At 43.7% G+C, this 24,619-nt stretch overlaps 1 protein-coding gene across 3 annotated transcripts in view; it reads left to right on the forward strand.

Annotated features, from left to right (window-relative positions):
* Positions 1-2,945: 2,945 nt before the first annotated feature.
* Positions 2,946-24,619, forward strand: part of ABCG2 (ATP binding cassette subfamily G member 2 (JR blood group)) — a 129,443-nt gene continuing 107,769 nt past the window's right edge. For 2 of the 3 annotated variants that reach the window (XR_011502145.1, XM_014842442.3), the window contains exon 1: positions 2,946-3,580. The gene's annotated coding sequence lies outside the window, so the exon portion shown is untranslated. The remainder of the gene's footprint in view (positions 3,581-24,619) is intronic. The other variant, XM_014842445.3, reaches the window with a different exon arrangement.

Here is a 24,619-nt window from a genome sequence, read left to right on the forward strand (position 1 = left end):
CCTCATAGAGGTTACATTCTAGTGGGAGGAGAAAAACAAACAGAATAAATAAGGAAATTACATAGCGTGTGAGAAGGTGAGGGGCCGCCCCGTGGCTGAGTGGTTAAGTTCTTACGCTCCGCTTAGGCGGCCCAGGTTTTCGCTGGTTTGGATCCTGGGCACAGACATGGCGCTACTCATCAAGCCATGCTGAGGCGGCGTCCCATTTGCCACAACTAGAAGGACCCACAACTAAAAATACACAACTATGTACCGGGGGGCTTTGGAGACAAAGAGGAAAAATAAAATCTTTAAAAAAAAAAAAGGTGATAAGTACTATTAACAAAAATAAGATGAGGCACATCAAGAATGTCAGTAGGAGGATTTGCAGTTTTAAGTTGGAAGGTCGGGGTAGGCCTCACTGAGAAGTTACCATTTGAAGAAAGACTTGAAGGAAGTGAAAGAATGAGCCACGTAGATAAATAGGAGAAGAACGTTCTAGGCAAAGGGAACAGCCTGTGCAAAGGCCCTGAGATGGGTTGATGTACGTATATTTGGGGAATAGCAAGGAGATAGGTCTGGCTACATTACAACTAGTAAAGGGGAAAGTGAGATCAGAGAAGTAGGAGTGGGAGATGGGATTGTAAATGTCTTTGGCTTTTTTTCCAAGAGAAATAGTAAAGTATATGAATACATGTTGGGAAGTCTTTAAATAATAGAGATGTATATTTTCAACAAAACATCCCTACCTCCTGATCCCATATTTCCCAGAGATCGCTGCCATTTTGGGTCATGTTTTTCCAGAGGTTTTATGTGATTATATACATAGATGGGTACATATGGAAATATATATATGGTTTTGTTTTGTGAGGGTGCATGTGTTTTAACATAGGTGAGCCTATATACCCCATGTTAATTAGCAGTTCGCTTTTTACCATTAACATGTCTTGGAGATCTTTCTTTGTCCAGAGGGTATGTCTATTTCTATCTCATTCTTTTCAACTGTTGTGTAACATTCTATGTATGCATATGCTACATTTTATTTAACCATACCCTTACTTGTAAATATTTAGGTTGTAATTTCTTTTCTTTCTTTTTCCTTACCTTGCTTCTTTTCCTTTTTTCCTTTCCATACTGAATTACTATTGTCTTAATATTATATTTAATAACACAATATTACATGTTCCATGAAACATGGGAGGAAATTTGAAAATTAAAGCTTGTGTTACCTTCTGTCAGAAAGCAACGTGTGTTTCCTAAATTGGAATCACTCAGATTTGCCTCAATGGAAAAGAGGCCTCACTTACTTCTTAAGCAAGGATTTATGTAATGTTTATTGTTCTGGAATAAATGGGAATCATGAGAGCGCGAGCCCACTTACTCTGAGGTTTGCTAAGATTTCACTCAGTCACCTTAGCCAAGTGGCCCATAGGTCGTCATCCGTAGGAAGTGAGGAGCCAACATCCGCAACCTGCTTCTTCTGTGCAGGCCTCTCTCTTCTCCCACCACCTGCAGCCTGAACCCGTATGGCCCTCAGCCACACTGTTGTTAGGGGCTGTGTGTAGGTCTTGTCTACCCAGCCTTGGTGTCAGCCCCAGGAGGACAGGGATCATCTCTTACATTCCTTTTGTCCCCAACAGTGTCTAGCTGATCCTTAGAATCATGGTTATTTATTTTTAACATATGTTTTCATTATTCTTAAAATTGTACTTGCCAAGTTAGTTTTATTTGGTTTACAACAAACCACGGAATAAAACTTCTGCCATCTCTATGGACATATCAGCACTTCCTTAAAATGTGCCCTTGATTAGGAAGTGTGTGATTGTGCACTGGTCTGGTTGGTGCCCCCAGGCCTTGCTTATAGACAGACAATTGCACTACTACTAATACACACGTGCCTTGCTCGATTAAATGCCAGGCAGATGCAGGTGCCTCTGTTTTGCCCACGCTCACATCACAGCCAAGTGGTCAGCTGTGCACTAACTAGGAAAATTATCACACCGGGTCACATCACATCACACAAATAATTTTTCACACTTATTCATGTTTGTGATAAAGAACGAGAGGAGATTTGAATCCCGATACCCTGAAACCCAGTGGGTGTCAGCAAATGCTGGCTCATCTCCTTCTCCCTTCAAAAGGAAGCAATCAGCCTCAGGAATTTAAAAGGCAGAACACATTTAAAAGAAGTTCAGATATATCCGCACAGATGGGAGAAATCTTTTTCCAAGATTTGTTCTAAACCTTGTTTCTACTGGAATAAAGAAGAATCTCACACGGATTTCAAATGTGCAAAGATTTGTTGTGTTGTATGATTAAAAAGCAAATTTATATGCAAGAGTTACCTATGTTATTCTTGCCATTATGTATTTTTCTCTTCAGGGGTACTTAAAGTACAACTACTACCATGAAGGAGAGGGGTCCCCCCCAATTAAAAAGCGATCCTCACGTTTAAAAAATTCCTGGAGGAGCTATTCTTAATGATTACAGAGTTTCTGTTTGGGGTGATGAAAAAGTTTTGGAAATAGTAGTGATAGTTACACAATCTTATGAATGTCATTAACGCCACTGAATCGAACACTTAAAGGGGCTAAAATGGCAAATTTTATGTTACATGTATTATACCACAATAAAGAAGTGGTAAAAATAGACAGATGGAATTTCTTAATGACATCAAGATTTTTTAAACTTTCATTGCATTTCAATATAATAGGAAGTCTTGTCTATCTATGATATTATAATAGGAATTATATTATAGGAATGATAATATAACATCACTGTTATATTAATAGGAAGTCAAGACTTCTTATTATACTTCTGGTTTAGAAAAGGAGAACGCAGAAGGATGGCGTGTTCCAAATACAGCTTCTCTCTTCTCGTGCAATCCCTGGTGGGCCTCTGCAGTGAAGCCTAACACTGTCTTTCCTTTGGTTTCTTTCACTTCCTTTCCAAATCTGTGTTATTTTCCTGTGTTTTTTGCTAGAAGGCAGGGCCTGTGAAAGGAGACCCCTGGCTCCAGTTACGTCAGAGCTAGCAGAAGACAGGAAGTTTACACAGAGCAAAACGATTGGCTCGAGTTGGTTTCGATCCTTCCTAAAGTTATTAGCGTTGGGGATGCTGTCATCAGGATTCTCTTGCACAAAGAGAAAGATATAAAAACATCTCTCCGACTCGTGAGTTTCCTCCCTTTCCCATGCCTTTGCCAGGAATGTCAGAAAAGGATCCCAGGCCGATTGGAGGCGTTAGGTCGTCAGTTTGACTCCCAGTGGTGGACAAAGAAATGTGGGTAATAAACAGCTAACGGTGGGGAAAAAGGGAACTCAAGGAGACGTGAGAACTGTTCGTTTCACCCTGGACATTTCCTCAAAGCTAGTTCATTTGAAAAGCCTCAGTAGCTGCAGGACCTAGCCTGGAGCTGATGAATTCTTGCTCTTGACCCCTGAGAGCTGGCAAAGGGAAGCTTCTGGACTTTAAGGGACATGGATCTTGGTTGAAGTCTCCATAGGAAAACCTACAAGTGTAGAAATCATCTTGGTATCACTAATGCCTCTCCACCAAGGTTTGGGCTGCTTTCCTTCCAATATCACACATCCTAAGTGAGGTGAGTTGTCTGTCTGTTTTTGTTTTCAAATGTTCATACTGAGTAGAGAATTTGGATTCTTTTTTGGTGTGTGTCTTTTTTTTTTTTTTTTTTTTGGTGAGGAAGATTGGCCCTGAGCTAATATCTGTTGCCAATCTTCCTCTTTTTTTTTTCAGTTTTTTCTCCCCAAAGCCCCAGTACATAGCTATATATCCTGGTCGTAAGTCATTCTAGTTCTTCTATGTGGGATGCCACCACAGCATGTCCTGATGAGTGGTGTGTAGGTCCACACCCAGGAGCAGAACTGGAGAACCCCGGGCTGCTGCAGTAGAACACACAAACTTAATGACTTGGCCATGGGCCCAACCCTGGTATGTGCTTTAACAAGTGTGTCGCTTGAGCCAGTCCTTCTCATATTTTAATGTGAGTATGAATCCCCTGGAGATCCTGTTATAAAGCAGCAGAATTCGGTGGGTCTGGGGCTGGCCTGAGATTCTGCATTTCTGACAAGCTCCCAGCGACCTCAGTGCTGCTGGTTGGTGGAACACGCCTTGGGTAACAAGGGCTTAAACTCTCTAGGTTTCCTGCTTTTGGGGGGAAGGGGCTGGGGGCTGCTGGTGGGATGAAGGCACTTGGCAGAGCAGGTGATTTATGTAGCACGCCTGAGAAAAAAATCAGACTCTGCGCCTGCCGTGGCTGTACCTGCTTTGATAGACTATCTCTAGGTCGTGGCGTTTCTGTGAGACAGTTCCCAGACGTGCGAAGTCAAGTCACCTCAAGTGAGGGACGATGTGGGCCTGCTCCTTAGATGCATGGGCCACTGTGAGCAGAGCCAGAAATCTTTTTGTGATTTTTGTAATTTAGGGAATTGTGTCCATATCATGCCTCAACTGATGTCGTTAGTGGTCATTTTGAACATTTCAGCTTCAATTAAAAATTATGCATGCTAGAAAAATAAGTGGTGTCTTCCCCCTGCCATTTGGAGGTGAAGATTATAAGGCATATGAATCTATTACATGGTTTGAAGTCAGTTTGAGCAAGGAATAGAATTAATACGGTTTCTGTTCTTGTCACGTGCTTTAACAAGTATGTCGCTTGAGCCAGTCCTTCTCATATTTTAATGTGAGTACGAATCCCCTGGAGATCCTGTTATAAAGTAGCAGAATTCGGTGGGTCTGGGGCTGAGAGAGTATTCCCCTTTAAAGTGAGTGGCTCCCTGTCCCAAATGATACATGTTTATCTGCAAGTCGCTGTTAACCCAAAAGAGACAAGCCAAGAGGGAAAAACCAAACAGATAAAAGTGTACCTATTCTGTGCCTAGCTGAGGGGAGAAAATAGCAATGGGAGAAAAAAGGAGAAAGAAAGGCGAGTGGTGGCCAGGGAAGTCACAGCTTCACAAATGAATGGAAGAAACCCCAGCCTGGAAAGAGAATTCTTTCTACACATACATGGGACACATGCTTGTGTCTTCCTCAGCGGGAGAAGCGTGCTTGCGGCAGAACAGGTAAATTACAGACTGTGTTGTTTTAATGAACACGCTGAAACTATTGGTCAGTAAGCCGCGGACCATGCAATAGGATCAAAGGTCAGAGGCGTGAACAGGCCTGGTAAGACCCAATATGAGCCCATTAAACCATCCCAGACAGAGGGGAATTGCTTCTGTTTGAAATAAGCTTCAAATGACATTCCTTTCTATCACGGGGTATAAACAGAGGGGTTATTTAAAAATTCAACAACCTGTGTGGCGCACACATTGACCAGTCAGAACAGAAGCTACTGGAAACTGTCCACACAACAGCAAACTGCTGGAAGTCTGTAAGAGTGTACATGGCTGAACATTAGCCTAAGCTATCCCAGGTTTTTATTCAACTTCTTTTGAGGGGAGAAATTGTAAAGCTGCAGATGAGCTCAGAGACATATAATCGTGTTCTTCCCACGATCTGCCAACACGCTGGCCCCATTCTCTCAGGTGAGGCCACTTGCCTCTCTTTTCAAGCCCAGAGCAACCTCTCATTCCAGCTGCATATCTCCTGCAACCTACACCATAGAAAGAAGAGTTCTTTTAAGTCACTGCAAGACTCAAGATCTTGTTTCCTGAGAAGGGAAAATGCATATATTCTTTTGTAAAGAGTTACAGCAGAAAATGAAACTTGATCACCATGTTATCATTCTGTACAAAGATTGTGACACACATTATCCTGCTTGGTTTTTCACAACCATCGTGGGGAGTGGCTCAAGGAGAATATTATTTTAAGCTGTTAATGAGGAAACCGAGGCTCGGCTTGAGCAATTTGCTAAAGGCACGCAGCCAGTTACAATCTTATCGTGCCGATATTCCGCGGCTTCCCTGGAGCCAGACGCAGCGAGAAGCACTGTAGCCAGAGTCCACAACAGCAACAGAGAGCACAACGTGAAAATAAAAGAAGCAGTGAAAAGGCAAGGACAGCAAAGAAAGCATGTCGCCAGGTGGAGGGGAGGGATTGTATCCAGGCGGATACTGGGTCAGTGGACAGGTTGTCAATGGCCTGTACATGAGCACGTAAGGAGGCCACTGTGGAGGAAACATTGTGGGCACAATCAGGGATATATACACAGCATTCTACTTTAATTAGGGCACAGGTTCCTCCTTGGGCTATGGTAAGCATGTCCCAGGCCATTCTATTTTGTAACACTACTTGTCTCGTTTGGGAGGTTTATTCATTTAGTACAGTTATTGTGTGTCCAGTATCCTTGAGGGCTGTTGCCATATGTTGGGCTACGCCAGACACTTGCCATTCTACGTCCTCAACTGCAGCTTGTGGAGCAAAGATGGCAAGGGGGTAAAACCACCCTGCAGTGTGTCGCACACGATGGCGTGCACGGACTGCCTCCCAGTTAGAAGGAAGCTGTTGAAAGGAAGACAGGATGAGTGCAGGGATGTAGGGGTGCCCCCACGTACATCTGCGGGTCTGATTATAAGGCAGCTAGGGCCAGCCGTGGGTGCCACAAGCCCACAGCCACCCCCGAGGAGAGGCATAGGCCCCTTTCATGGTGTTGTCTGGTTTTCCCAGCCACATATCAGCAGTAATGATAACTGTTTGGTTACACATTGCTTTAGGTATCCACCCATATTTTTTGAAATACTTTTTTTTGATGGCATGGAGTTATTATGATGTTCAATGCACCAGAGAAGGGAACCTCTTAATTCTATTTGTACAGCAGTCAGCCATCCTACACCATCAAACACAGAGTACCCCACCCTTGGAGTTACATTAGCCTGCTCACGCACAAGCTGGAAGGTATACTTTCGCATGGCAGCATAAGAGGGCAAGGACACAAGAGGGCAAGGACTTGACGAGAGGCAGGTAGGAATGGGAAAGTGGGGGGCACTCTTCCACTCTCGCAGGGCTCTCCAGTCAGAGGCGTGGGCAGCTTGGAGACACCATGGCAGCCCATGGTTGAAGAGAGAGGCTGCTTGCTGCATACCCAGCAGTTGGAGAGTTGTGTGTCAGCAATGGTGTGTGCCCAGGCAGCAAAAACGTGGGCAGACGTTGTCCTAAGGACGAAAAGTAAGATATATAGAGGGGACCAGAAAAGGGAGGTCATGACCATCCAGCAAGACGCATGGAGTTGCACTGTCTTGAGTCAGTATGGTACTGGCCTGTGGCTTCGAGCCAGTCTGGCAATATCATACCACTTGTCCAGTTGGTGTGGGCACCCCAGGGGCAGTGGTATAGGATAAGGGAGGAACAACAGCACACCAGAGGGAAAGGATGAACGTACTTTGAGGAACTGGAGGCCCTGGATTAGTAAGTTTGGAGGTTTTGGGTGGCCCCCCCTACAATGAAGGGTCACACTGTGATAGCCTGCTCTAAGCCTGTTTCCCAAGGAGCTAAGAGACCACACCAGCGGGGCCCCACCTGCCAGTCCCAGGGCCAAGTGACCATGTGGGTCCCAGTAGGGAGTTCTGTGGCAGAGACAAAAGCAAGTTGTTCTGAGTGCCATCTGTGGTTGCAGTTTCTCTCCTTGATTACCTCTCGTCTGTAGACATACTGTCATGTCAGGTCTTGTGTCGACATCTGATATGCACTGGGTTGAGTGTGTCTCTCATGTTCATTCAGTTGACGTATGGCAGTTGCCAGGCATCTCGTCCAGTGGGCTAGGGTCCTGTCTTCTGTCCTCAATTGTTGTTTCAGGAAGCCGTTCATTTGTTCCACTTGCCCGGCGACCGTGGGGTTGTATGGCAGGTGAAAATGCCAATGTATATCCATTCGATCAGCCCATGTCTGTACCTGTTGGCCAGTAAAATGCATACCTTGGTCGCTGTCAATGTCTGTGGGAATGCTGTAAGCAGCACAGAAGGGTGCCAGGCCTCTCATGGTGGTCTTCTGTGTGGCCCTCTTGCTGGGGTACGCCTGTAGCAGTCCTGTAGACATGCCCACACAAGTGAGAGCATACCGGCAGCCATGAGAAAGAGGCAAGGGCCCGATGTAGTCCACCTGCTAATGTTGAGTGGGCTGGTTGCTTCTAGTGATTTGGTCTGTGTCTGGGGAATGGCCCAGGGTCTCTGCAAGGAACAAGAAGGCCACACCCGACAGACCTGCACCACACCAGCGTAGCACAGGGGGAGGTCCCAGGCCCTGGCAAAAGGCCATAAGGTTCTTTGTCCCTTGTGTCCAGTTTTCTTGTGTAGCCACTCTGCCACTCTTTCGGCTGGCACTTCTTCCGGGAGATGGATCTGAGCTAACTCCTCTGCTTGTTAGTTTCCTGGTGGCGTTGTCGCCTGATGTGCAGACATACTGTACACTGTTATCGTCATTCCCCAGACCCATGCCAGATAGCATCCCAGAGTGCTGCCCTCCACAACGGGCGGTCATTAATAGTCCACTTTTGTTGTGCCCATTGTGCCATCCACTGGGTGAGCCCCTTTTCACAACTGAGACCAGAAGCCAAGGGGCACTCCTTTATTGCTGCCTCTGCTAGAGACCCCATCCGAACCCCTCTGGGTAACTGGAAATGTCCAATTCACACGATTGTCCTTGTGTTAAAACACTCAAGTGCTCAATTTCTTTCACCGTTATTTTGGCTTGGGTGAAGGCCTCCTGCTTGGTGGTCCCCCAGTCCCAGATAATACCCTTTGGCACCAACTTTTAAAGAGGGCAGCCAGCCTGTATCTTATCTCTAACAGTAGCAGGAACCGCTTTTGTCTTACCCCATCAGATAACACCCAAGTATTTGACAGACAACCCAGACCCTTGTACTTTGTTGTCGTTGACCACCCATCCTGGTTGGCATAGGTGGGTGATGAGGGAGCTGGAGGCTTCTTGAAGGTCTGGAAAAGACTCATAGGTTATCATGACATCATCAATATAACGAAACAAGGCAACCTCAGGGGGTTTTTGTCCATCGGGCAGTGTTATAGAGGCATTGCCATAGGGTGGGGCAGGAAGTGATGGAAGCCATTTTGCTCATTTCCACCCCCAACAGCAAAATGCTTTTTGCTCCTGTCGACCAATACATTATTTTCATGTGTGGTCTCTGGTCCCCCAATATCCAAGCCATCTGTACAGCGCTGCAGGGATGGGTCTGGTCCCTTGGATCTCCTCTAAGTGGAGGGGGCTAGGGTGTTCCCAGGCTGTCACCAGGGGCTCTGTAAAAGCCACCAGAACAGTGTTTGGTTGTTTATCACTTTTTTCCCAAGGGGTGCTTGCTGCTCCCAGGGCTGCAGCAGTCAGTTGCTGTGTAGACCGCTCTCTCGGTGCCTTGCTCAGCCTCAGTCACGCTTGCTGGAGAGAAGGGAGGGGCTAGGAGTCCTGGTCACCTGCTGCTGGCGATGGTGCAGGGTGGCTGCATTCACCGTGTTCTCCCTGCCCCGGCAGGCACTTTCTGCCCTGGCCGGCGGCACTGCTGGCCTGTCCTCACTCCTGTGCAGGCATGGGAGGCAGCAGCTATTCCTGTGACTGCCTTACTTTTCTTATTGAAACTTATTTATTTTAATCTCAGCCAACTTGACGATACACAAAGCTCCTCAAGGTTTTACTTTCACAAAACTTTTGTTACTTATTTTTTATATTTAGAATTTTTCCTATGTCTTTTTTTTTCCTTCCTAGCACTTTAGGATGAATTTATCTTTTTTAACAAAACAAAGAAAAATATCTTCTCTTTATATCTTCTTTATTGAAAACATACATTTTACTTTCTTTGTATAGAGACTTTCTAGAAATATATGCTTACTTGTAGAAAATTCCTCAGCGTGTACAAAACATGGACATTAATAAACTCAAGAATCTTTCAGTTTCTTTGAGGTAAGTAACCAAAGCCAGACAAATCTGTGTGTAGTAATCAATTTCTAATATTTTATCTGGTTTGGAAGATGACCTAGATACTCAATGAATTTTTATCCTTTAACTTAATTTAGCAAAACTCTAAAGTTTCAAGTTACCAAAAAGATTTTGGAAGCTGTTTTTTAAGTGTTTATACTATAAAACGTAATTATTGTACCTGAAAAGTTTTACCCGTTTTTATTTAAATCATTTGTTCCCAACAATTATGTTTAGATTACTCACAAAAACTTTATGTGATATTAAAGCAGTTAGCCATCATCTTGGGTTATTTTAAGTACATACACCATAATTCATAATTATTGTTAAAAAGTTCCCCCTCAAATTTTTATCCTTTTCGCATCTATTTAGTTTACCTGTTCCCCAGTTCCACCAGTTCTGTGGCAGTATAACTGTGGTGGAATGCATATGCCGAACAGGTGGAGGCAGGTCCGCGGGATCTGCCCCACGAGTCAGGGCTGGTCAGACCTCTGTCCTTTCATCAGACTCCCGTAGGCGTGTTGACAGAGACCCGGTAGTTTTGACTTGAACCAGCCATGCTTCACTTTCTAATTTTAATTTCTCTTGTAGCTGCCTCACCTTCGCCTTGGCTTCCATTTTGGCCTCTGTTGCTAAGTGAACAGCAGCAAGAAGGGGCCATCCCACTGCTGTAGCTACCGCCCAGGCTTCTGATTTCTTTCTCTCATCATTTATCATGCCCAGGACATCCCTCGCCTTCATTGCAAGCCTCTTACGGTGGAGAGGGGCCACTCCACGGCTTTAGCAACAGCCGGGGCTTCTCTCATGCCCAGGACTTTCCCCTAAGCCCTTTGGCATTTTCGGGGCATCCTCGTACTCACGCAGTGGGCCCCATCCATTAAGGATGGTGGAGACTGGCCCCCACAGGGAGGACACCAGCCAACCCAGGATTACCCCCATGGATTTCCCTTTCCTATTCCCCATAGTCTGGGTGCTCACACGGTTTTCTTTGGGCTCCTGGCTGGCTCAGCAAGTGTTCCACCACATGCCCATCTGGGTGAGCAGTGTGGGATAGGTTGCTGAGAGACCAAAGAAAAGACCAGGAGACAGCGAACGAGATATATAGGTTTATTGGGAGTTACTTACAGGGAAGGTCCAGTGGCGGCCAGCTGGACAGCAGCGTGTACCCGCTACCTACCCCTGAGAGAAGCTGGCTTAAGTAGGCAGAGGAACAAATGCTGTGTGCTTGCCAAAGGGGACCATCCCTGGATGACCTGCATTCCAAGGATCAGAGCTCCCCCAGAGGGCCTCCATGTTCCCTCAGACCTCGAGGGTCTTGCTGCCAACTCTCCCGCGAGGAAGCAGCTGGTTTCGCCAAGCCCAGGACTGTTATCATCGTGCGTGCTGGCCCACAGCCCAGACAGGAGCCTCAAGGACACATGGTTTTTAAAGGGGCACGCCAGCTAACGCCCCTACAACTGCCTAGGAATAGTTTTAGAGCAGCAGCTCTCAAACTCTATCATGCTTAAACTCACCTGGGGAGCTTGTGAAAACTGATTCCTGGGCCCCAGCTCCAGAGATTCTGGTTCAGTAGGTCAGGGCCCAGGCCTGAGAATTGGCATTTCTGATAAGCTCCCAGGTGATCTTGATGCTCCCATCCAGAAACCACACTTTCAGACTATAGGCACAGCTTCAGTCAGTATTTTTATTTATATTTTACTTCATTTTTTTAGAGAAATTTTTTTTTAAAGATTGGTGCCTGAGCTAACAACTGTCACCAATCTCTCTTTTTTTCTTTCCTGCTTTTTCTCCCCAAATCTCCCCCGGTACATAGTTGTATATCTTAGTTGCAGGTCCTTCTAGTTGTGGCATGTGGGACGCTGCCTCAGCGTGGCCTGGTGACCGGTGCCATGTCTGCGCCCAGGATGCGAACTGGCGAAACCCTGGGCCGCAGCAGCAGAGCGCACGAACTTAACCACTCGGCCACGGGGCCAGCCCCTCAGTCAGTATTTTTAAATAACATGTTTATAGGAGTTCCCCAACCTGGCCATTGATGATAATCATCAGGTGTTTGTTTAAAATAACATTTATGATTTAATGAGGGGGCTTAGTGTGCTTAATAACAGAGTATAGAGCCAGAATTCCTGGGTTTGAATATTGATGCCATCACACATGCAAGCTGTGTGATTCTGGGGAAGTTAACCCTTCTATGCCTCAGTTTCCTAATCTGTAAAATGAGGACAATGATACAACCTACCTCATAAGGTAGTTATGACTTAACAACGCCGGGCACAGATTATCTCTATATATGTTGCTCTTACTATTACTAAGTCTTGCTCAATTCATAATTATACTTTATAGTAGAAACACCAACCACAAGAATTCACACAGATATCAAACAGTCTTCTTTGATACAGATGTTACGCCAGGGTTTAATCATGTTCTTACATGTATGTGTGAATAGATGTCCTGGGCTGTCAGCTAGCACCTCCCACCAAGAGAAGAAAGAGCAGATGATGCTGAGGAGCTATCAAGGACTTGATCACTCAGGGCCTTATGTATCATCCTAAGAGCCTATACTTAATTCTGACCGCAATGAAAGCCATCAACATAGTTAGAAGTTGGGCGGTGCAATCAGAATTGCATTTTAGAAATGCCTCTTGTTGCAGTGTGGAGGGTAGTTTGGAAGAAGGTGAGGCTAGAGACAGAGAGCTGTTTGAATTGAGTGTTGCAAACATCCTGGCGAGAATTATCAAAGGCTTGAACTAAGGCAGCGCAGTAAAGCTCGGCACAGGGATGCCATGGTTCAGGTGATGGAACAGAGCACATCCCGTGACTCAGAAAGGAAACGTACTGGATTGAAACCCCTTAGCTTATGCCTCTCCTCTACATCGAAGCTCCTTGAGGCTGAGGACTGAGCCTAACTCCTCTGTAGTCCCAGCCCCTTGCTCATACTAGGTCCCTGAAGGACGTTTGGTGACCGAATGGGTGAGGGAGAATAAATGAAATCCTCCTTGTGGTCCTCAAGTCTCTGTGTGATCTAGCCCCTGCTTCTCTCTCCAACCTCATCTCCCTCTTCTTTCGCCTTTGTTCTTATCACACTGGCCTTCCTTTAGGCCTTGAAAATGCCCAGCTGTGACCTCTTGTCCAGGGGGTGTTAAACTTCTGCCCTTGGGGCAAATACATCCTGCCATCTATTTTTATCAAGTTTTATTGAAACACAGCCACTCCCATTTGATTATGTATTGTCTATGGCTACTTTAGTGCTATAATAGCAGGTAGAGTAATTGTGACAGAGACCATATGGCCTGTGAAGCCCAAAATATTTACTCTCTGGCCCTTTACTACAGGGAAAGTTTGTTGATCCCTGCCTAGTTCTTTGAAATTGCTGTGACCGCTAATTAAAACTCTACCCTCAACAAAGCTACGGTAATCAAAATTGTGGTATGGGCTTAAAGAAAGACATACAGACCAATGGAATAGAACAGAGATGCCAGAAATAAACTCTCATATATATGGTCAATGATTTTTGACAAGGATACCAAGGCCATTCAGTGGGGAAATGACAGTCTTTTCAACAAATGGTGCCACAAAAACTGGGGACCCACATGCCAAAGAATTAAGTTAGACCCTTGTCTTACACCATATTCAAAAATTAACTCAAAATGGATCACAGACCTAAATGTAAGAGCTAAAAGTGTAAAACTCTTAGATGAAAACATATGGGAAAAGCTTCATGACCTTGAACTTAGCAGTGATTTCTTGGATATGACACCAAAAGCCTGGGCAACAAATGAAAAACTAGATAAACTGGACTTTATAAAAATTTAAAATTTTTATGCATCAAAGGACATTATTAAGAGTGTGAAAACAATGGCAGAAAATATTTGCAAATCATATATCTGATAAGGGGTTAATATCTAGAATATATAAAGAACACGTACAGCTCAACAACAACCTAAGCCAAACAACCCAATTAAAAAAGAGTAAAGGATTTGAATAGACATTTCACCAAGGAAGATATACAAATGGCCAACAAGCACATGAAACGATGTTCAACGTCACTGATCATTAAGGAAATGCAAATCAAAACCACAATGAGATACCACTTCATACCCACTAGGATGGCCATAATAATAATAAAAAAAGGAAAATAACAACTGTTGGCATGGATGCGGAGAAACTGGAAACTTTGTGCTTCCCTGGTAGGAGTGTAAAATGGGTAGCTGCTGTGGAAAACAGTTTGGCAGTTCCTCAAAAATTTAAATACAGAATTACCATATGATCCAGCAAATTCCATTTCTATGTATATATCAAAAGAATTGAAAGCAGGCACTCAAACAGAGATTTGCACACCCATATTCATAGCACCATTATTCACATTAGCCAGATGGTGAAAGCAATCCAAGTGTCCATTGACACAAATACCACATGTGGTATAGGTGTGCAATGGAATATTATTCCCCCTTAAAAATTCCAACACAAGCTACAATGTGGATGAACCTTGATGACATTATGCTAAGTGAAATAAGCCAGCCACCAAAGGACAAATACTTTATGATTCCACTTACATGAGGTACCTACAGTAGTCAGCTTCATAGAAACAGAAAGTGGAATGGTGGTCGCCACTGGTGAAAGTAGGGAGAGAGGAGTTATTGTTTAGTGGGTATGGAGTTTCTGTTTGGGAAAATGAAAAACATTCTGGAGATGGTTGGTGGTGATGGTTATACAATAATGTGGATGTATTTAATGCCACAAAACTCTACCCTTAAAAATGGTAGATTTTATATTATGAATATTTTACCACAATAAAAGTTAAAAGAACTCTACCCTCAGGTTTTTGCGCTGCTCATTCTTACTTCTTCTTTAGTTTTCAGCTCAAATGGTATCTCCTGAAGGAAGCCTCCCATTACTCCATGTAATTGCCTTGTAGGACATGTCACTATCTGAAATGCTCTTATTTATACATTTATATACATATTCATCATCTATCTTCATTAGAATGTAAGCTTTCTGAGGATAGAGTCTTTGTCGAATTCAAAGCTGTATCCTAACACTTAATTCTTGGCACATAGAAGATGCTCAATAAATATTTGTGGACAAAACTCATCAAAACAGCTTAGAGAGAAAAAGGCAAGAGCTCTACCTTGGGGTTGTATTAGTATACGTATTCTGTGGGAGTTTCAAATGTACAGTGTTTGAAAGTCAAAGTCAAATTGAAAAGGTAACTTCGATAGTATTAGCAGTGGTGGCGGGGTGAGAGGGCATGAAGAAGAAATGAGTCAAACATTTGTGTAAAATATTTCCCTTCCCGACTTTCCATATGAATTCCCTTCTCAGCCTCCCAATTCCCAGGGCTTCAGCACTTCCTCTCTTTCCTCTCCATGTATCACCTGCTGGTCATGGCTGCTTTCATGCTTCAATGCCAGAGTGGAGTGGCTGCAACGGTAACTGCATGGCGCATGAGCCTAACAGATTTACTATCTCGCCTTTTACAGAAAAAGCTTGCTAACCAATCCCTAGTGTAGATAAAGATAGTGGACTCAAGATACGTGTTCACTCCTCTCCAAGAAATTTCATGATATTCATTTGTGTCAGCCTAGAAATATGTGTTGAGCACCTACTGTGCTTCAGGCACAGTCTTAGGCATGGGGGATAGAACAGTGAGTGAAATAGAACCCTGCTCTTGTAAAGCTCCCCTTCTAGTGGGAGAAGACAGATGATAAACAATAACCAAGTATGTTAGAGGGTGGGAAGGGCTAGAGAGAAAAGCGTAGTAAGGGAAGGGCTGATCAGGAAGGCAAAGGAGGTTTTGTAATTTTAAATAGAGTGGAGGAAAGCATTTAGGTAGAAGAAATGGAGGCAGGGGTATGTCTAGCATGTTAGAGAAACACCTAGGAGGCCAGTGTGGATGGAGGAAACGTTCCTTTCCATGATCCCCACACCCACGCATTCTGGCTCCGTGCAATACCGGCTGTTGGTTTAAGGCCTTTACCCCATGCTGTAGGGCAGCATCTCAACCTTGCATGGTGTCCCAGCTGGCACTGTAAGTGAGGCTTCAACAGGCCACTTCACTGTTCTATCCGGCCAACTTCTTTTGCGTAATGAGGGTATGCAGGGGACTTTGAGAGTGTGAGCCCATTTCCAAACCTCTTTGGCTGGGACGTATGCCCATGGTTGGAGACAGTGTTTTATGGGATACCACGGCAATGGATGAGACATCCTGTAACCTCATGGCAGTAGTGTTAGCAGAAGCTCTGCACGCAGGGAAAGTAGATTTTTACCCAGAATATGTAGCTATCCCTGAGAACGTAAGGAGCTGTTCCCTTTATCATGAGAGGACTCTACCATAATCAACTGCTGCTAGGTGGCCACCTAGCACCTGGACAATGGTGCAATATCAGTGGCTTGGTATTGGCTTGGTATTGGCTTCTGCTGTTGGCAGATTGGGCACTCAGCACTAGTTATAGCTGGAGTGGCCTTGGGCAGGTGAAAGCCATGTTATTGGCTCACAATTCCTTCTATGTTGCCATGGACACTTTGTATATGGATCCATTGAAGAAGCACTGGGATGCCTGGAGAAAGGTTTCCTGACATTCACAAAATAGATCCTCTTGATCATCTGATTTTTGAAAGCCTCCACCATGTTGGATACCCTCCACTGGATATATACATGGCACACAAATATTTTCACACTTTGTGTCTGCTCTAAGAGGCCCGTACATAGCCCATCTTGTCACCAGTTTTTCAATTAGTTCTTTCCAAGTCTCAACCAACTGGCAATCCAGTAGCCACTGCCATATATATATATATATATATATATATATACACACACACACACATATATATATATGTACACACACACACATATATATATACACATATATATATGTATATATATATGTGTATATATATATATCTTTGTACCTCAGGCCATGAAATAAACAGCCAGATATACCTCCAAAGTTCTGTCCACTTGCAGGATTTCCCTTCATCATGGTCTTTCTGGTCATGTCTGAGTGGGTTGTAGTACAATGGACATTCACTAGACTCGTGCTGTAATCTCATCTGTGAACTGCTCATTGGGAATTCCCCAAGAGGGCACTTGTATAGGCTGAGGAAAAAGTAGAGAAGTAGTAGGAAATCTTGGAAAGTGGAGCCAACTGATTATATATATTACTTGTGCCTTCTGGACCTACTGGGGCCCAGTCTCCTGTATACCACTTCCACACTACAATAGAAATGTTGCTGGGTACATCTAGTTTTGTGGTTCATGATGGGAAGTTCAGGTTGCGTAGTCACTTGGTGCCATGTAGTCATGTGTTCAGTCTCAAAAACCAGGGCCAGTAGCAAGCCAGAGCTGCTTTTCAAGGGGAGAATATTTGTCCTCAGAGGAGAGTCTGGCCTTACCAAACCCGTAGAGGTCTGTGCTGTAATAATCCTACTGGAGTTTGCCTCAGGCTGTATACACAATCTCTCTCTCTCTCTGCAACAGATGCTACTAATACCATTTGGTCTGCTAGGTCCTAGAGTCGAGTACCAGGGCAGCTTCTCTTGAAGCCTGGAGCCCTTTCTTGTACCTGGTACCACTCAAACATGGTAGCATTACAAGTTATCAAATGAATGGGTCAGAGCAGCATGCTCAACTGTTGCATACACTGTCTCCAAATTTGAAAGAGGCCCACTCAGTATGGTGTTTTTTGTTTTATTTTTTTTCCTTCATGGTGGAAAGTGCAAGGTACAGCAACTTGAGTCTCATTTTAGAAAGGCTATCCTAACATGGACCAGATGATGGAGCCTCTACAAAGATCACTGAGGTAGTAGACCTATTAAATTTTATAGGGCTTACCTCCAACCCTTTGGAACCCATATATGTAAGTAAGGTATTTTTTGATGCTTTTTTCTTTCTCCTTGCTAGACCCAATGGGCATAATGACGTTAACATACAGAATCAGCATGATGTCCTCTGGGACATCAAGACAATCAAGGTTCCTCCCAACTACAGTCACGCACCACATAACAACAATTGGGTCAAGGACGGACTGCATTTATGACAGTGGTCCCATAAGATTAGTACCATATAGCCTCGGGGTGTAGTGGGCTATACCACCTAGGTTGTTTGAGTACACTCTACGATGTTTGCACAACAAGAAAATAGCCCAATGATGCATTTCTCAGGACGTATCCTGTCATTAAGTGACGCATGACTACGTTATGATGGCTGGAGAGACGACATAATGCTGGGACGCGAACATAAATGTGCATTGCTGTTCCTGCTATGTAAATGCAAATTGCATTTGATTTTCCTTGTTGATTAGAAAGGAAAAGAAAGCATTTGATAGGTCAATGGCTGCATACCAGGTACCAGATGCTGTGTTGAATGTCTCAACTAAATGATACCAACTAAATGAACTGCTGCTGAGATTGGCACCACCACCTGATTCAGATCATCATATCTAATGTCATTCTGTATGATCATCTCACTTTTGTACCAGCTAAACAGGTGAGTTAAATAGGAAGGTTGAAGGAATCACCGCCCCTGTATCATAAACCTCTGTTGTTGGTATTAATCTCTGCAGTTCTCTCAGGGAGGTGGTATTACTTTTGGGTTCCTGTTTTTGTAGACAGGAGTAAGGAGTGGGAGGGCAGTTCCAGAGGATTCCACGTGATGCTTCCTACCATAATAGCTGTCACTTCATGTGCGGATCCATGTTTAGACTAACTTAGGCCAAGACTTCATCTATCTGCTGATCTCCCTAAGTTGCTACTCTGAGTTTTTGAGCCTGGTGGCATTTTGTGTCCCTGGGAGTCAACGTAATTTCAGAAGTAGTGTCTAATAATCCCAGGAAGCATTAGGTATTACCTTTCCCCAAGTGCATAGTCACCCAGCAAATCTCTCTGGGGTAGTACTATGTAAGGTATGTCCCTGGGCCAGAGAGATTAGTATGGACAGGAACTTGTTAAAAATGCAAATTCACATGCATTACTCCACTCCTACTAAATCAGAATCCCTGAGAGTGGATCCCAAGATTCTCAGCAGATTCAAAGATCGAGAAGCACTAACTTTAGATCAGTGGTTCTCAGCCAGGTATGATTTTGCCCTTCAGGTAGGGCTGCCAAATAACATACAGGGCTCCCAGTTACATTTGAATTTCAGATAAACAACAAATAATTTTTTAGTGTAAGTACCCCCCATGCAATAATTTTAATCTGAAATTCAAATTTAACCTGTATTTTTATTTGCTAAATCTGGTAACACTACTCCCCAGAGGATATTTGGCAATATCTGGCAATCACTTTGGTTGTCACAACTGGGGAAAGGATTGTGCGTGTGCTACTGGCATCCAGTGGGTAGAGACTACATATGCTGCTAAGCATCCCAGTGTACAGGATAGCCCCCGACAACAAAGAAATACCCAGAATGTCAGGAGTGCCAAGGCTGAGAAACGCTGGTTTGGAGGGGCTGAACAGGTTGCACATAATGGATCCATTCCTATTTTCCTGCAACTTGCATTCCTTTGCCTACAGTATGCTAGAGAATTTCTGGCGTTTCAACCTCGTTGATATCATTGAGTCAACCTCTAGGCTATCATTGAGTCCAGGCTTTCAATAGCCAACCTTTTCAAACTGTTAGCACTATCCCCAGTATTCAAACCAACATGTTATATTCCAAAACCTGGAGGAGTACACCCATGTCAATGAATTTGGCTGCCTGAGTATTATATTTTATCCCTGTTGGCTTAACACTTTTAGAATCTATACCCTCAACTCCTCTCCAGACTTCTGTTGTTACAGGTTGGCAAAGTCATGCAACTGTTAGCATATCAGCTCTCTCCTCCTAGAGCAGGCTTCGTGCTGCTCTCTCTGAGGTATTATTCCAGTTATCTATTGCTGTATAACAAAACACTCTAAAACTAAGAGGCTTAAAACAAGTTATTATTGTGTGTCATGGTTCTGATGGAGTGGATTTGAAAGACAATGGGACAGGGATTGGAGAAAAAAGTATAGAGAATTCTTTTGGAGAGTTTTGTTGTAAAAGAGAGCAGAGCAAAAGAGCAGTGTTTGGACGATGTGAGATGAAGAGAGATGTTGTTGAAGATTAAAAAAACAGGAAACATCATCATCATGGAGGCCTGAGAAGATTCCTTTGTCTCTCCCCTTCAATCTACAGTGAGTAAAACATCCACAGCCCAACAAAGGCCACACTGCACAACACACCAGGATGCCGGAAAGATCCACACATCTGTACATATAAAGATGGGTGAATTGTAGCACATGGAGGAATAGCAGAGGCAGAGCCTGTGACCAACAACCACCTGCCCTCCAACCTGGTAGCAGCAGCAGAGGCGAGCACAGGACCCCTACATCCCAACCACAGCCTTGTACCAGGCTCCCTCTCAGCCTCTCCTCCCCCCACAACAGTAGCAGAGCTTCTAACCCCGGTGATCCTCAGTGCACCTGAGGTATCAGCCATCTCTGTGCCTCTGCAGCAGCAGCAGCAAAGCCAGTGATCACAGTGACACCAGCAACAGCAAGGCACCCATGACCCTCAGAAGTGGCAGCGGCAACAACAAGGGTATCAGCAACACCCTGAACAGAGGCGATGGAGGGTGGAACATGCAGATCCTCAAACGTAGGTAGAAGCAGCTGAGATAAGAAAAACCAGAAACTAGCGCTGTAGTGCCACCTACTGAAAAACAAGACAAAGGCCTCTAATCTCCAAGCAGTTGAAAAGTTTGAATCGAAACAAAGCTATACCTAAATAAAAAACGGGTTTGCTACAGCAAATGTGCCATCAGAGGAATAAATCAGCAAGCACCCCAAAAAGCCACAGTACCATGCCATTACAGAAAGAAAGCAGTTCTCCAGATACCAAACATAAAGTCATGGAAGACTGTGATCTAACTGATAAGGAATTCTAAGCAGCTGTCCTGAAGAAAGCAACAAGAAGACTCAGAAAGGCAGGTCAGTGAACTCAGGAATAAAATCACTGAACAGGAGGAATACTTTACCAAAGAGACTGAAACTTTAACAAAGAACCAAACAGAAATTCTGGAGCTGAAGAACTCAATAAATGAGATGAAGAATGAGTTAGAAAGCATTGAAAATAGAGCAGATCATCTGACGGAGAGAATTAGTGACCTTGAAGATAAAAACCTAGAAATGATGCAGGTAGAAGAGGAGAGAGAACTAAGACTTTAAAAAAAAAAATGTAGAAATTCTACAAGAATTATCTGACTTTATTAGAAATGGAAACATATGGATAGTGGGTATCCCAGGTGGGGAAGAGAGAGAGAGGGGAGCAGAGAGCTTATTTAAAGAAATAATAGTGGAGAATTTCCCAAACCTGGGGAAGGAACTAGATATAGAAATCCATGAAACTAATAGAACACCAAATTATCTCAATGCAAAATCACCTTCTCCAAGATACATGATAATAAAACTGTCAAAAATCAATGACAAAGAAAGAATATCAAGAGAAGCCAGGGAGAAAAAGAAAACAACCTACAAGGAGTCTCCACTAGGCTGTCTGCAGATTTCTCAGCAGAAACTCGACAGGCCAAGGGAGGGTGGAAAAATACGTTCAAAATATTGAAAGATAGGGAAATAAGAGAAAAAATGAAGAAATCATCAAACTAAAAAGCTTCTGCACAGCAAAGGAAAGCATGAAGAAAGCAAAAAGAAAACCTAACAGTTGGGAGAAGATATTTGCAAATCATATATCCAATAAAGGATTAATATCCAAAATACACTAAGTAGCAAGCAAACAAACAACCCAATTAAAAAATGGGCACAGGATCTGAACAGACATTTTCCCAAAGTTATACAGATGGCCAACAGGTACATGAAAAGATGTTCAACATTACTAATTATTATGGAAATGCAAATCAAAACCACAATGAGATATCACCTCACACCTCACCTCAGAGTAGCTATGATTAAAAAGACAAGAGGGGCCAGCCCGTGGCCGAGTGGTTAAGGTTGTGTGCTCCACTTCGGCAGCCCAGGGTTTCACTGGTTCAGATCCTGGGCACGGACACGGCACCACTCATTAGGCCATGTTGAGGCGGCGTTCCACATGCCACAAGTGAAAGGAATCACAACTAAAAATAAAAAATATACAACTATATACTGGGGGGATTTGGGGAGAAAAAGCAGAAAAAAAAAGATTGGCAACGTTGTTAGCTCAGGTGCCAATCTTTAAAAAAAAAAAAATTTAGAAAAAAAAAGACAAGAAATAACAAGTGTCAGAGAGGATGTGGAGAAAAGGGAACCCTAGTACACTACTAATGGGAATGTAAATTGGTGCACACTATGGAAGACAGTGTGGAGATTCCTCAAAGATTAAAATAGAACTACCACGTGATCCAGCTATTCCACTTCTGGGTATTTATCCAAAGAATACAAAAACACTAATTTGAAAAGATACATGCACGCCTATGTTCATTGCAGCACTATTCACAATAGCCAAGACTCGTAAACAACCTAAGTGCCCATCAATGAACAAATGGATAAAGAAGGTGGTGTGTGTATGTGTGTGTGTATATACACACACAATGGAATACTACTCAGCCATAAAAAATATGAAGTGTTGCCATTTGTGACAACATAGATGGACCTTGAGGGTATTACGCTGAGTGAAATAAGTCAGATGGAGAAAGCCAAATACCATATGATTCCACTCATATGTGGAAGATAAACAAACACACACATAGATACAGAGAATAGATTAGTGGTTACCAGAGTGGAAGGGGGTGGAAGGAGGGTGAAAGGGGTAAAAGGACACATTTGTACAGTGACAGATGGCAAGTTACTTTTGGTGGTGAACACGATATAGTCTATACAGAAGTTGAAATGTAGTGATGTACACCTGAAATTTATATAACGTTGTAAACCAATGTGACTTCAATAAACAAAAGGAAAGAGAAGTAAATAACAGCATGTTTGTATGCTGCTGGGAATGATCCAGTAGAGAGAGAGATATAGATATAAACATACTTACATAGATGCCTAAGTATGCAATACATAGATATAGACGTAGATAGTCTACTGATACACTATCTATATCTATATATGATGATGTAGAAGAGAGTGGGGAAAAATTGCTGTCAAGTAGGAAAGAGGAGATGAAATTTACTGCAAAATGGAGACATTGCCTAAAGCCTTAGACAGTTCATCTAGCCCAGAGCAATAGGAGAGAAGGCGGAGTATGCTGTTAGATACACAGATATCGTGGAGAGAATCTAGAAGTTCCTTTTGCTTGCTTCAGTTTTCTTAGTAAAGTAGGAAATAAGGTTATCAGCTTATTTCATGATGACTATGGGAGAGGGTACTGAGAAGGAAGAAGAAATCATGACATATTGAAATAGGAAAATAGAAGAGTGAATGGGATGCGAGACAGAGAATGAGTAGCTGGGGACCACTGAGGGTCCCAGCATTAAGATTCTTGAGCATGAATTTTCCATCAGATGAATCATTGTTCTTATGTGTTTTTCTCCACCCACATTCAGCAGCAGGAATGTAGGCACAGAGCGGAGGAGATTCGAATTTAACTAGGGTTTGTGGTTTTGCCAAGCAAGTAGCAGTGCAAAAGAGGAGCGAAGGAGTTGAGGTGTTCGCCAGGGTATTATTATAATGAGCGATCGTGCAATTTCAGCTGCTATAAAGATGAAAGAGAGCAGTGGGGGATGACGCGCGGTGAAATGTTAGTGAAATGAATGGATTGTAGGTCCTTGTGGGGGTCAGAGGTTTGCTGGAGTTGGGTTACTAGAAGGAGCTAGGTGGAAGGATGGGATATATAAAAGGAGATTAGCAATGACAGTGTCTGTGGCATGACCTGGGAGGGCACAGCTGAGGCAGCAAAGAGAACCAGAGCACCGAGGGAGAGAAGTTCGAAACTGTCAGAGGCCAGCGTGCTGGGAAAATCACCTATGTGTATACTGAATTCATCAAAAAGTAAGACAGAAGGATTGTTAGGGAGAGTGACAATGTACCAGGAGCTAAAGTTACTGATAAGTGGGGGAAGAGGGTCCTAGAGTCCAAAGACAGCAGCAGCCCTGAAAGGTAGTCACTGATAAAGTCTGATGATGTGAAATTCAAAGCCGAGCTCTTTTTTTTATTTAAAGATTGACACCTGAGCTAACATAGGTTGCCAATCTTTTTTTTCCTTCTTCTCCCCAAAGCCCCCCAGTACATAGTCGTATATTCTAGTTGTAGGTCCTTCTGGCTTTGCTATGTGGGATGTCGCCTCAGCATGGCTTGAGAGGGGTGCTAGGACGGCGCCCAGGATCCAAGCTGGTGAACCCCGGCCCCCAAGCAGAGTGCGCGAACTTAACCACTCGGCCACGTGGCCTGCCCCAAAGCTGAGCTCTTTAGGGGGAAGCTGGTAGATGATCTACTTTGGGATGTTCACAGTTTGTGGTGGTTTCTCCTCTCAGGAGAAGCAATATCAGAATATGAAATTCCTTAAAGCAACCCCAAGGAAAATTCTTTTGTTTCTGTAAAGACTTTTCATACTTTAATCACAAGAGGGCGCCAGAGCCTAGCAAGAGATTATTTTTGGTTTTCCTCGAAAGCGAGGGCAACCATATTTATTTTTGAGAGTGAAAGGGGCACAGTTAATAATTACTTAGGGCGATACGTGTAAACTGGGACTTTCCTACGCAAACTGGGACATATGCTGACACCCTGCCCTGCACAATATGAGCATGTCCCGTTCAACTGGGAGGCAGCTCTCCACCGAAAGCTCCAATTTCTGAAAATCGCTACAAATACTTTTGAC

This window comes from Equus asinus, chromosome 3, assembly GCF_041296235.1.
Source record: "Equus asinus isolate D_3611 breed Donkey chromosome 3, EquAss-T2T_v2, whole genome shotgun sequence".
Lineage (NCBI taxonomy): Eukaryota > Metazoa > Chordata > Mammalia > Perissodactyla > Equidae > Equus > Equus asinus.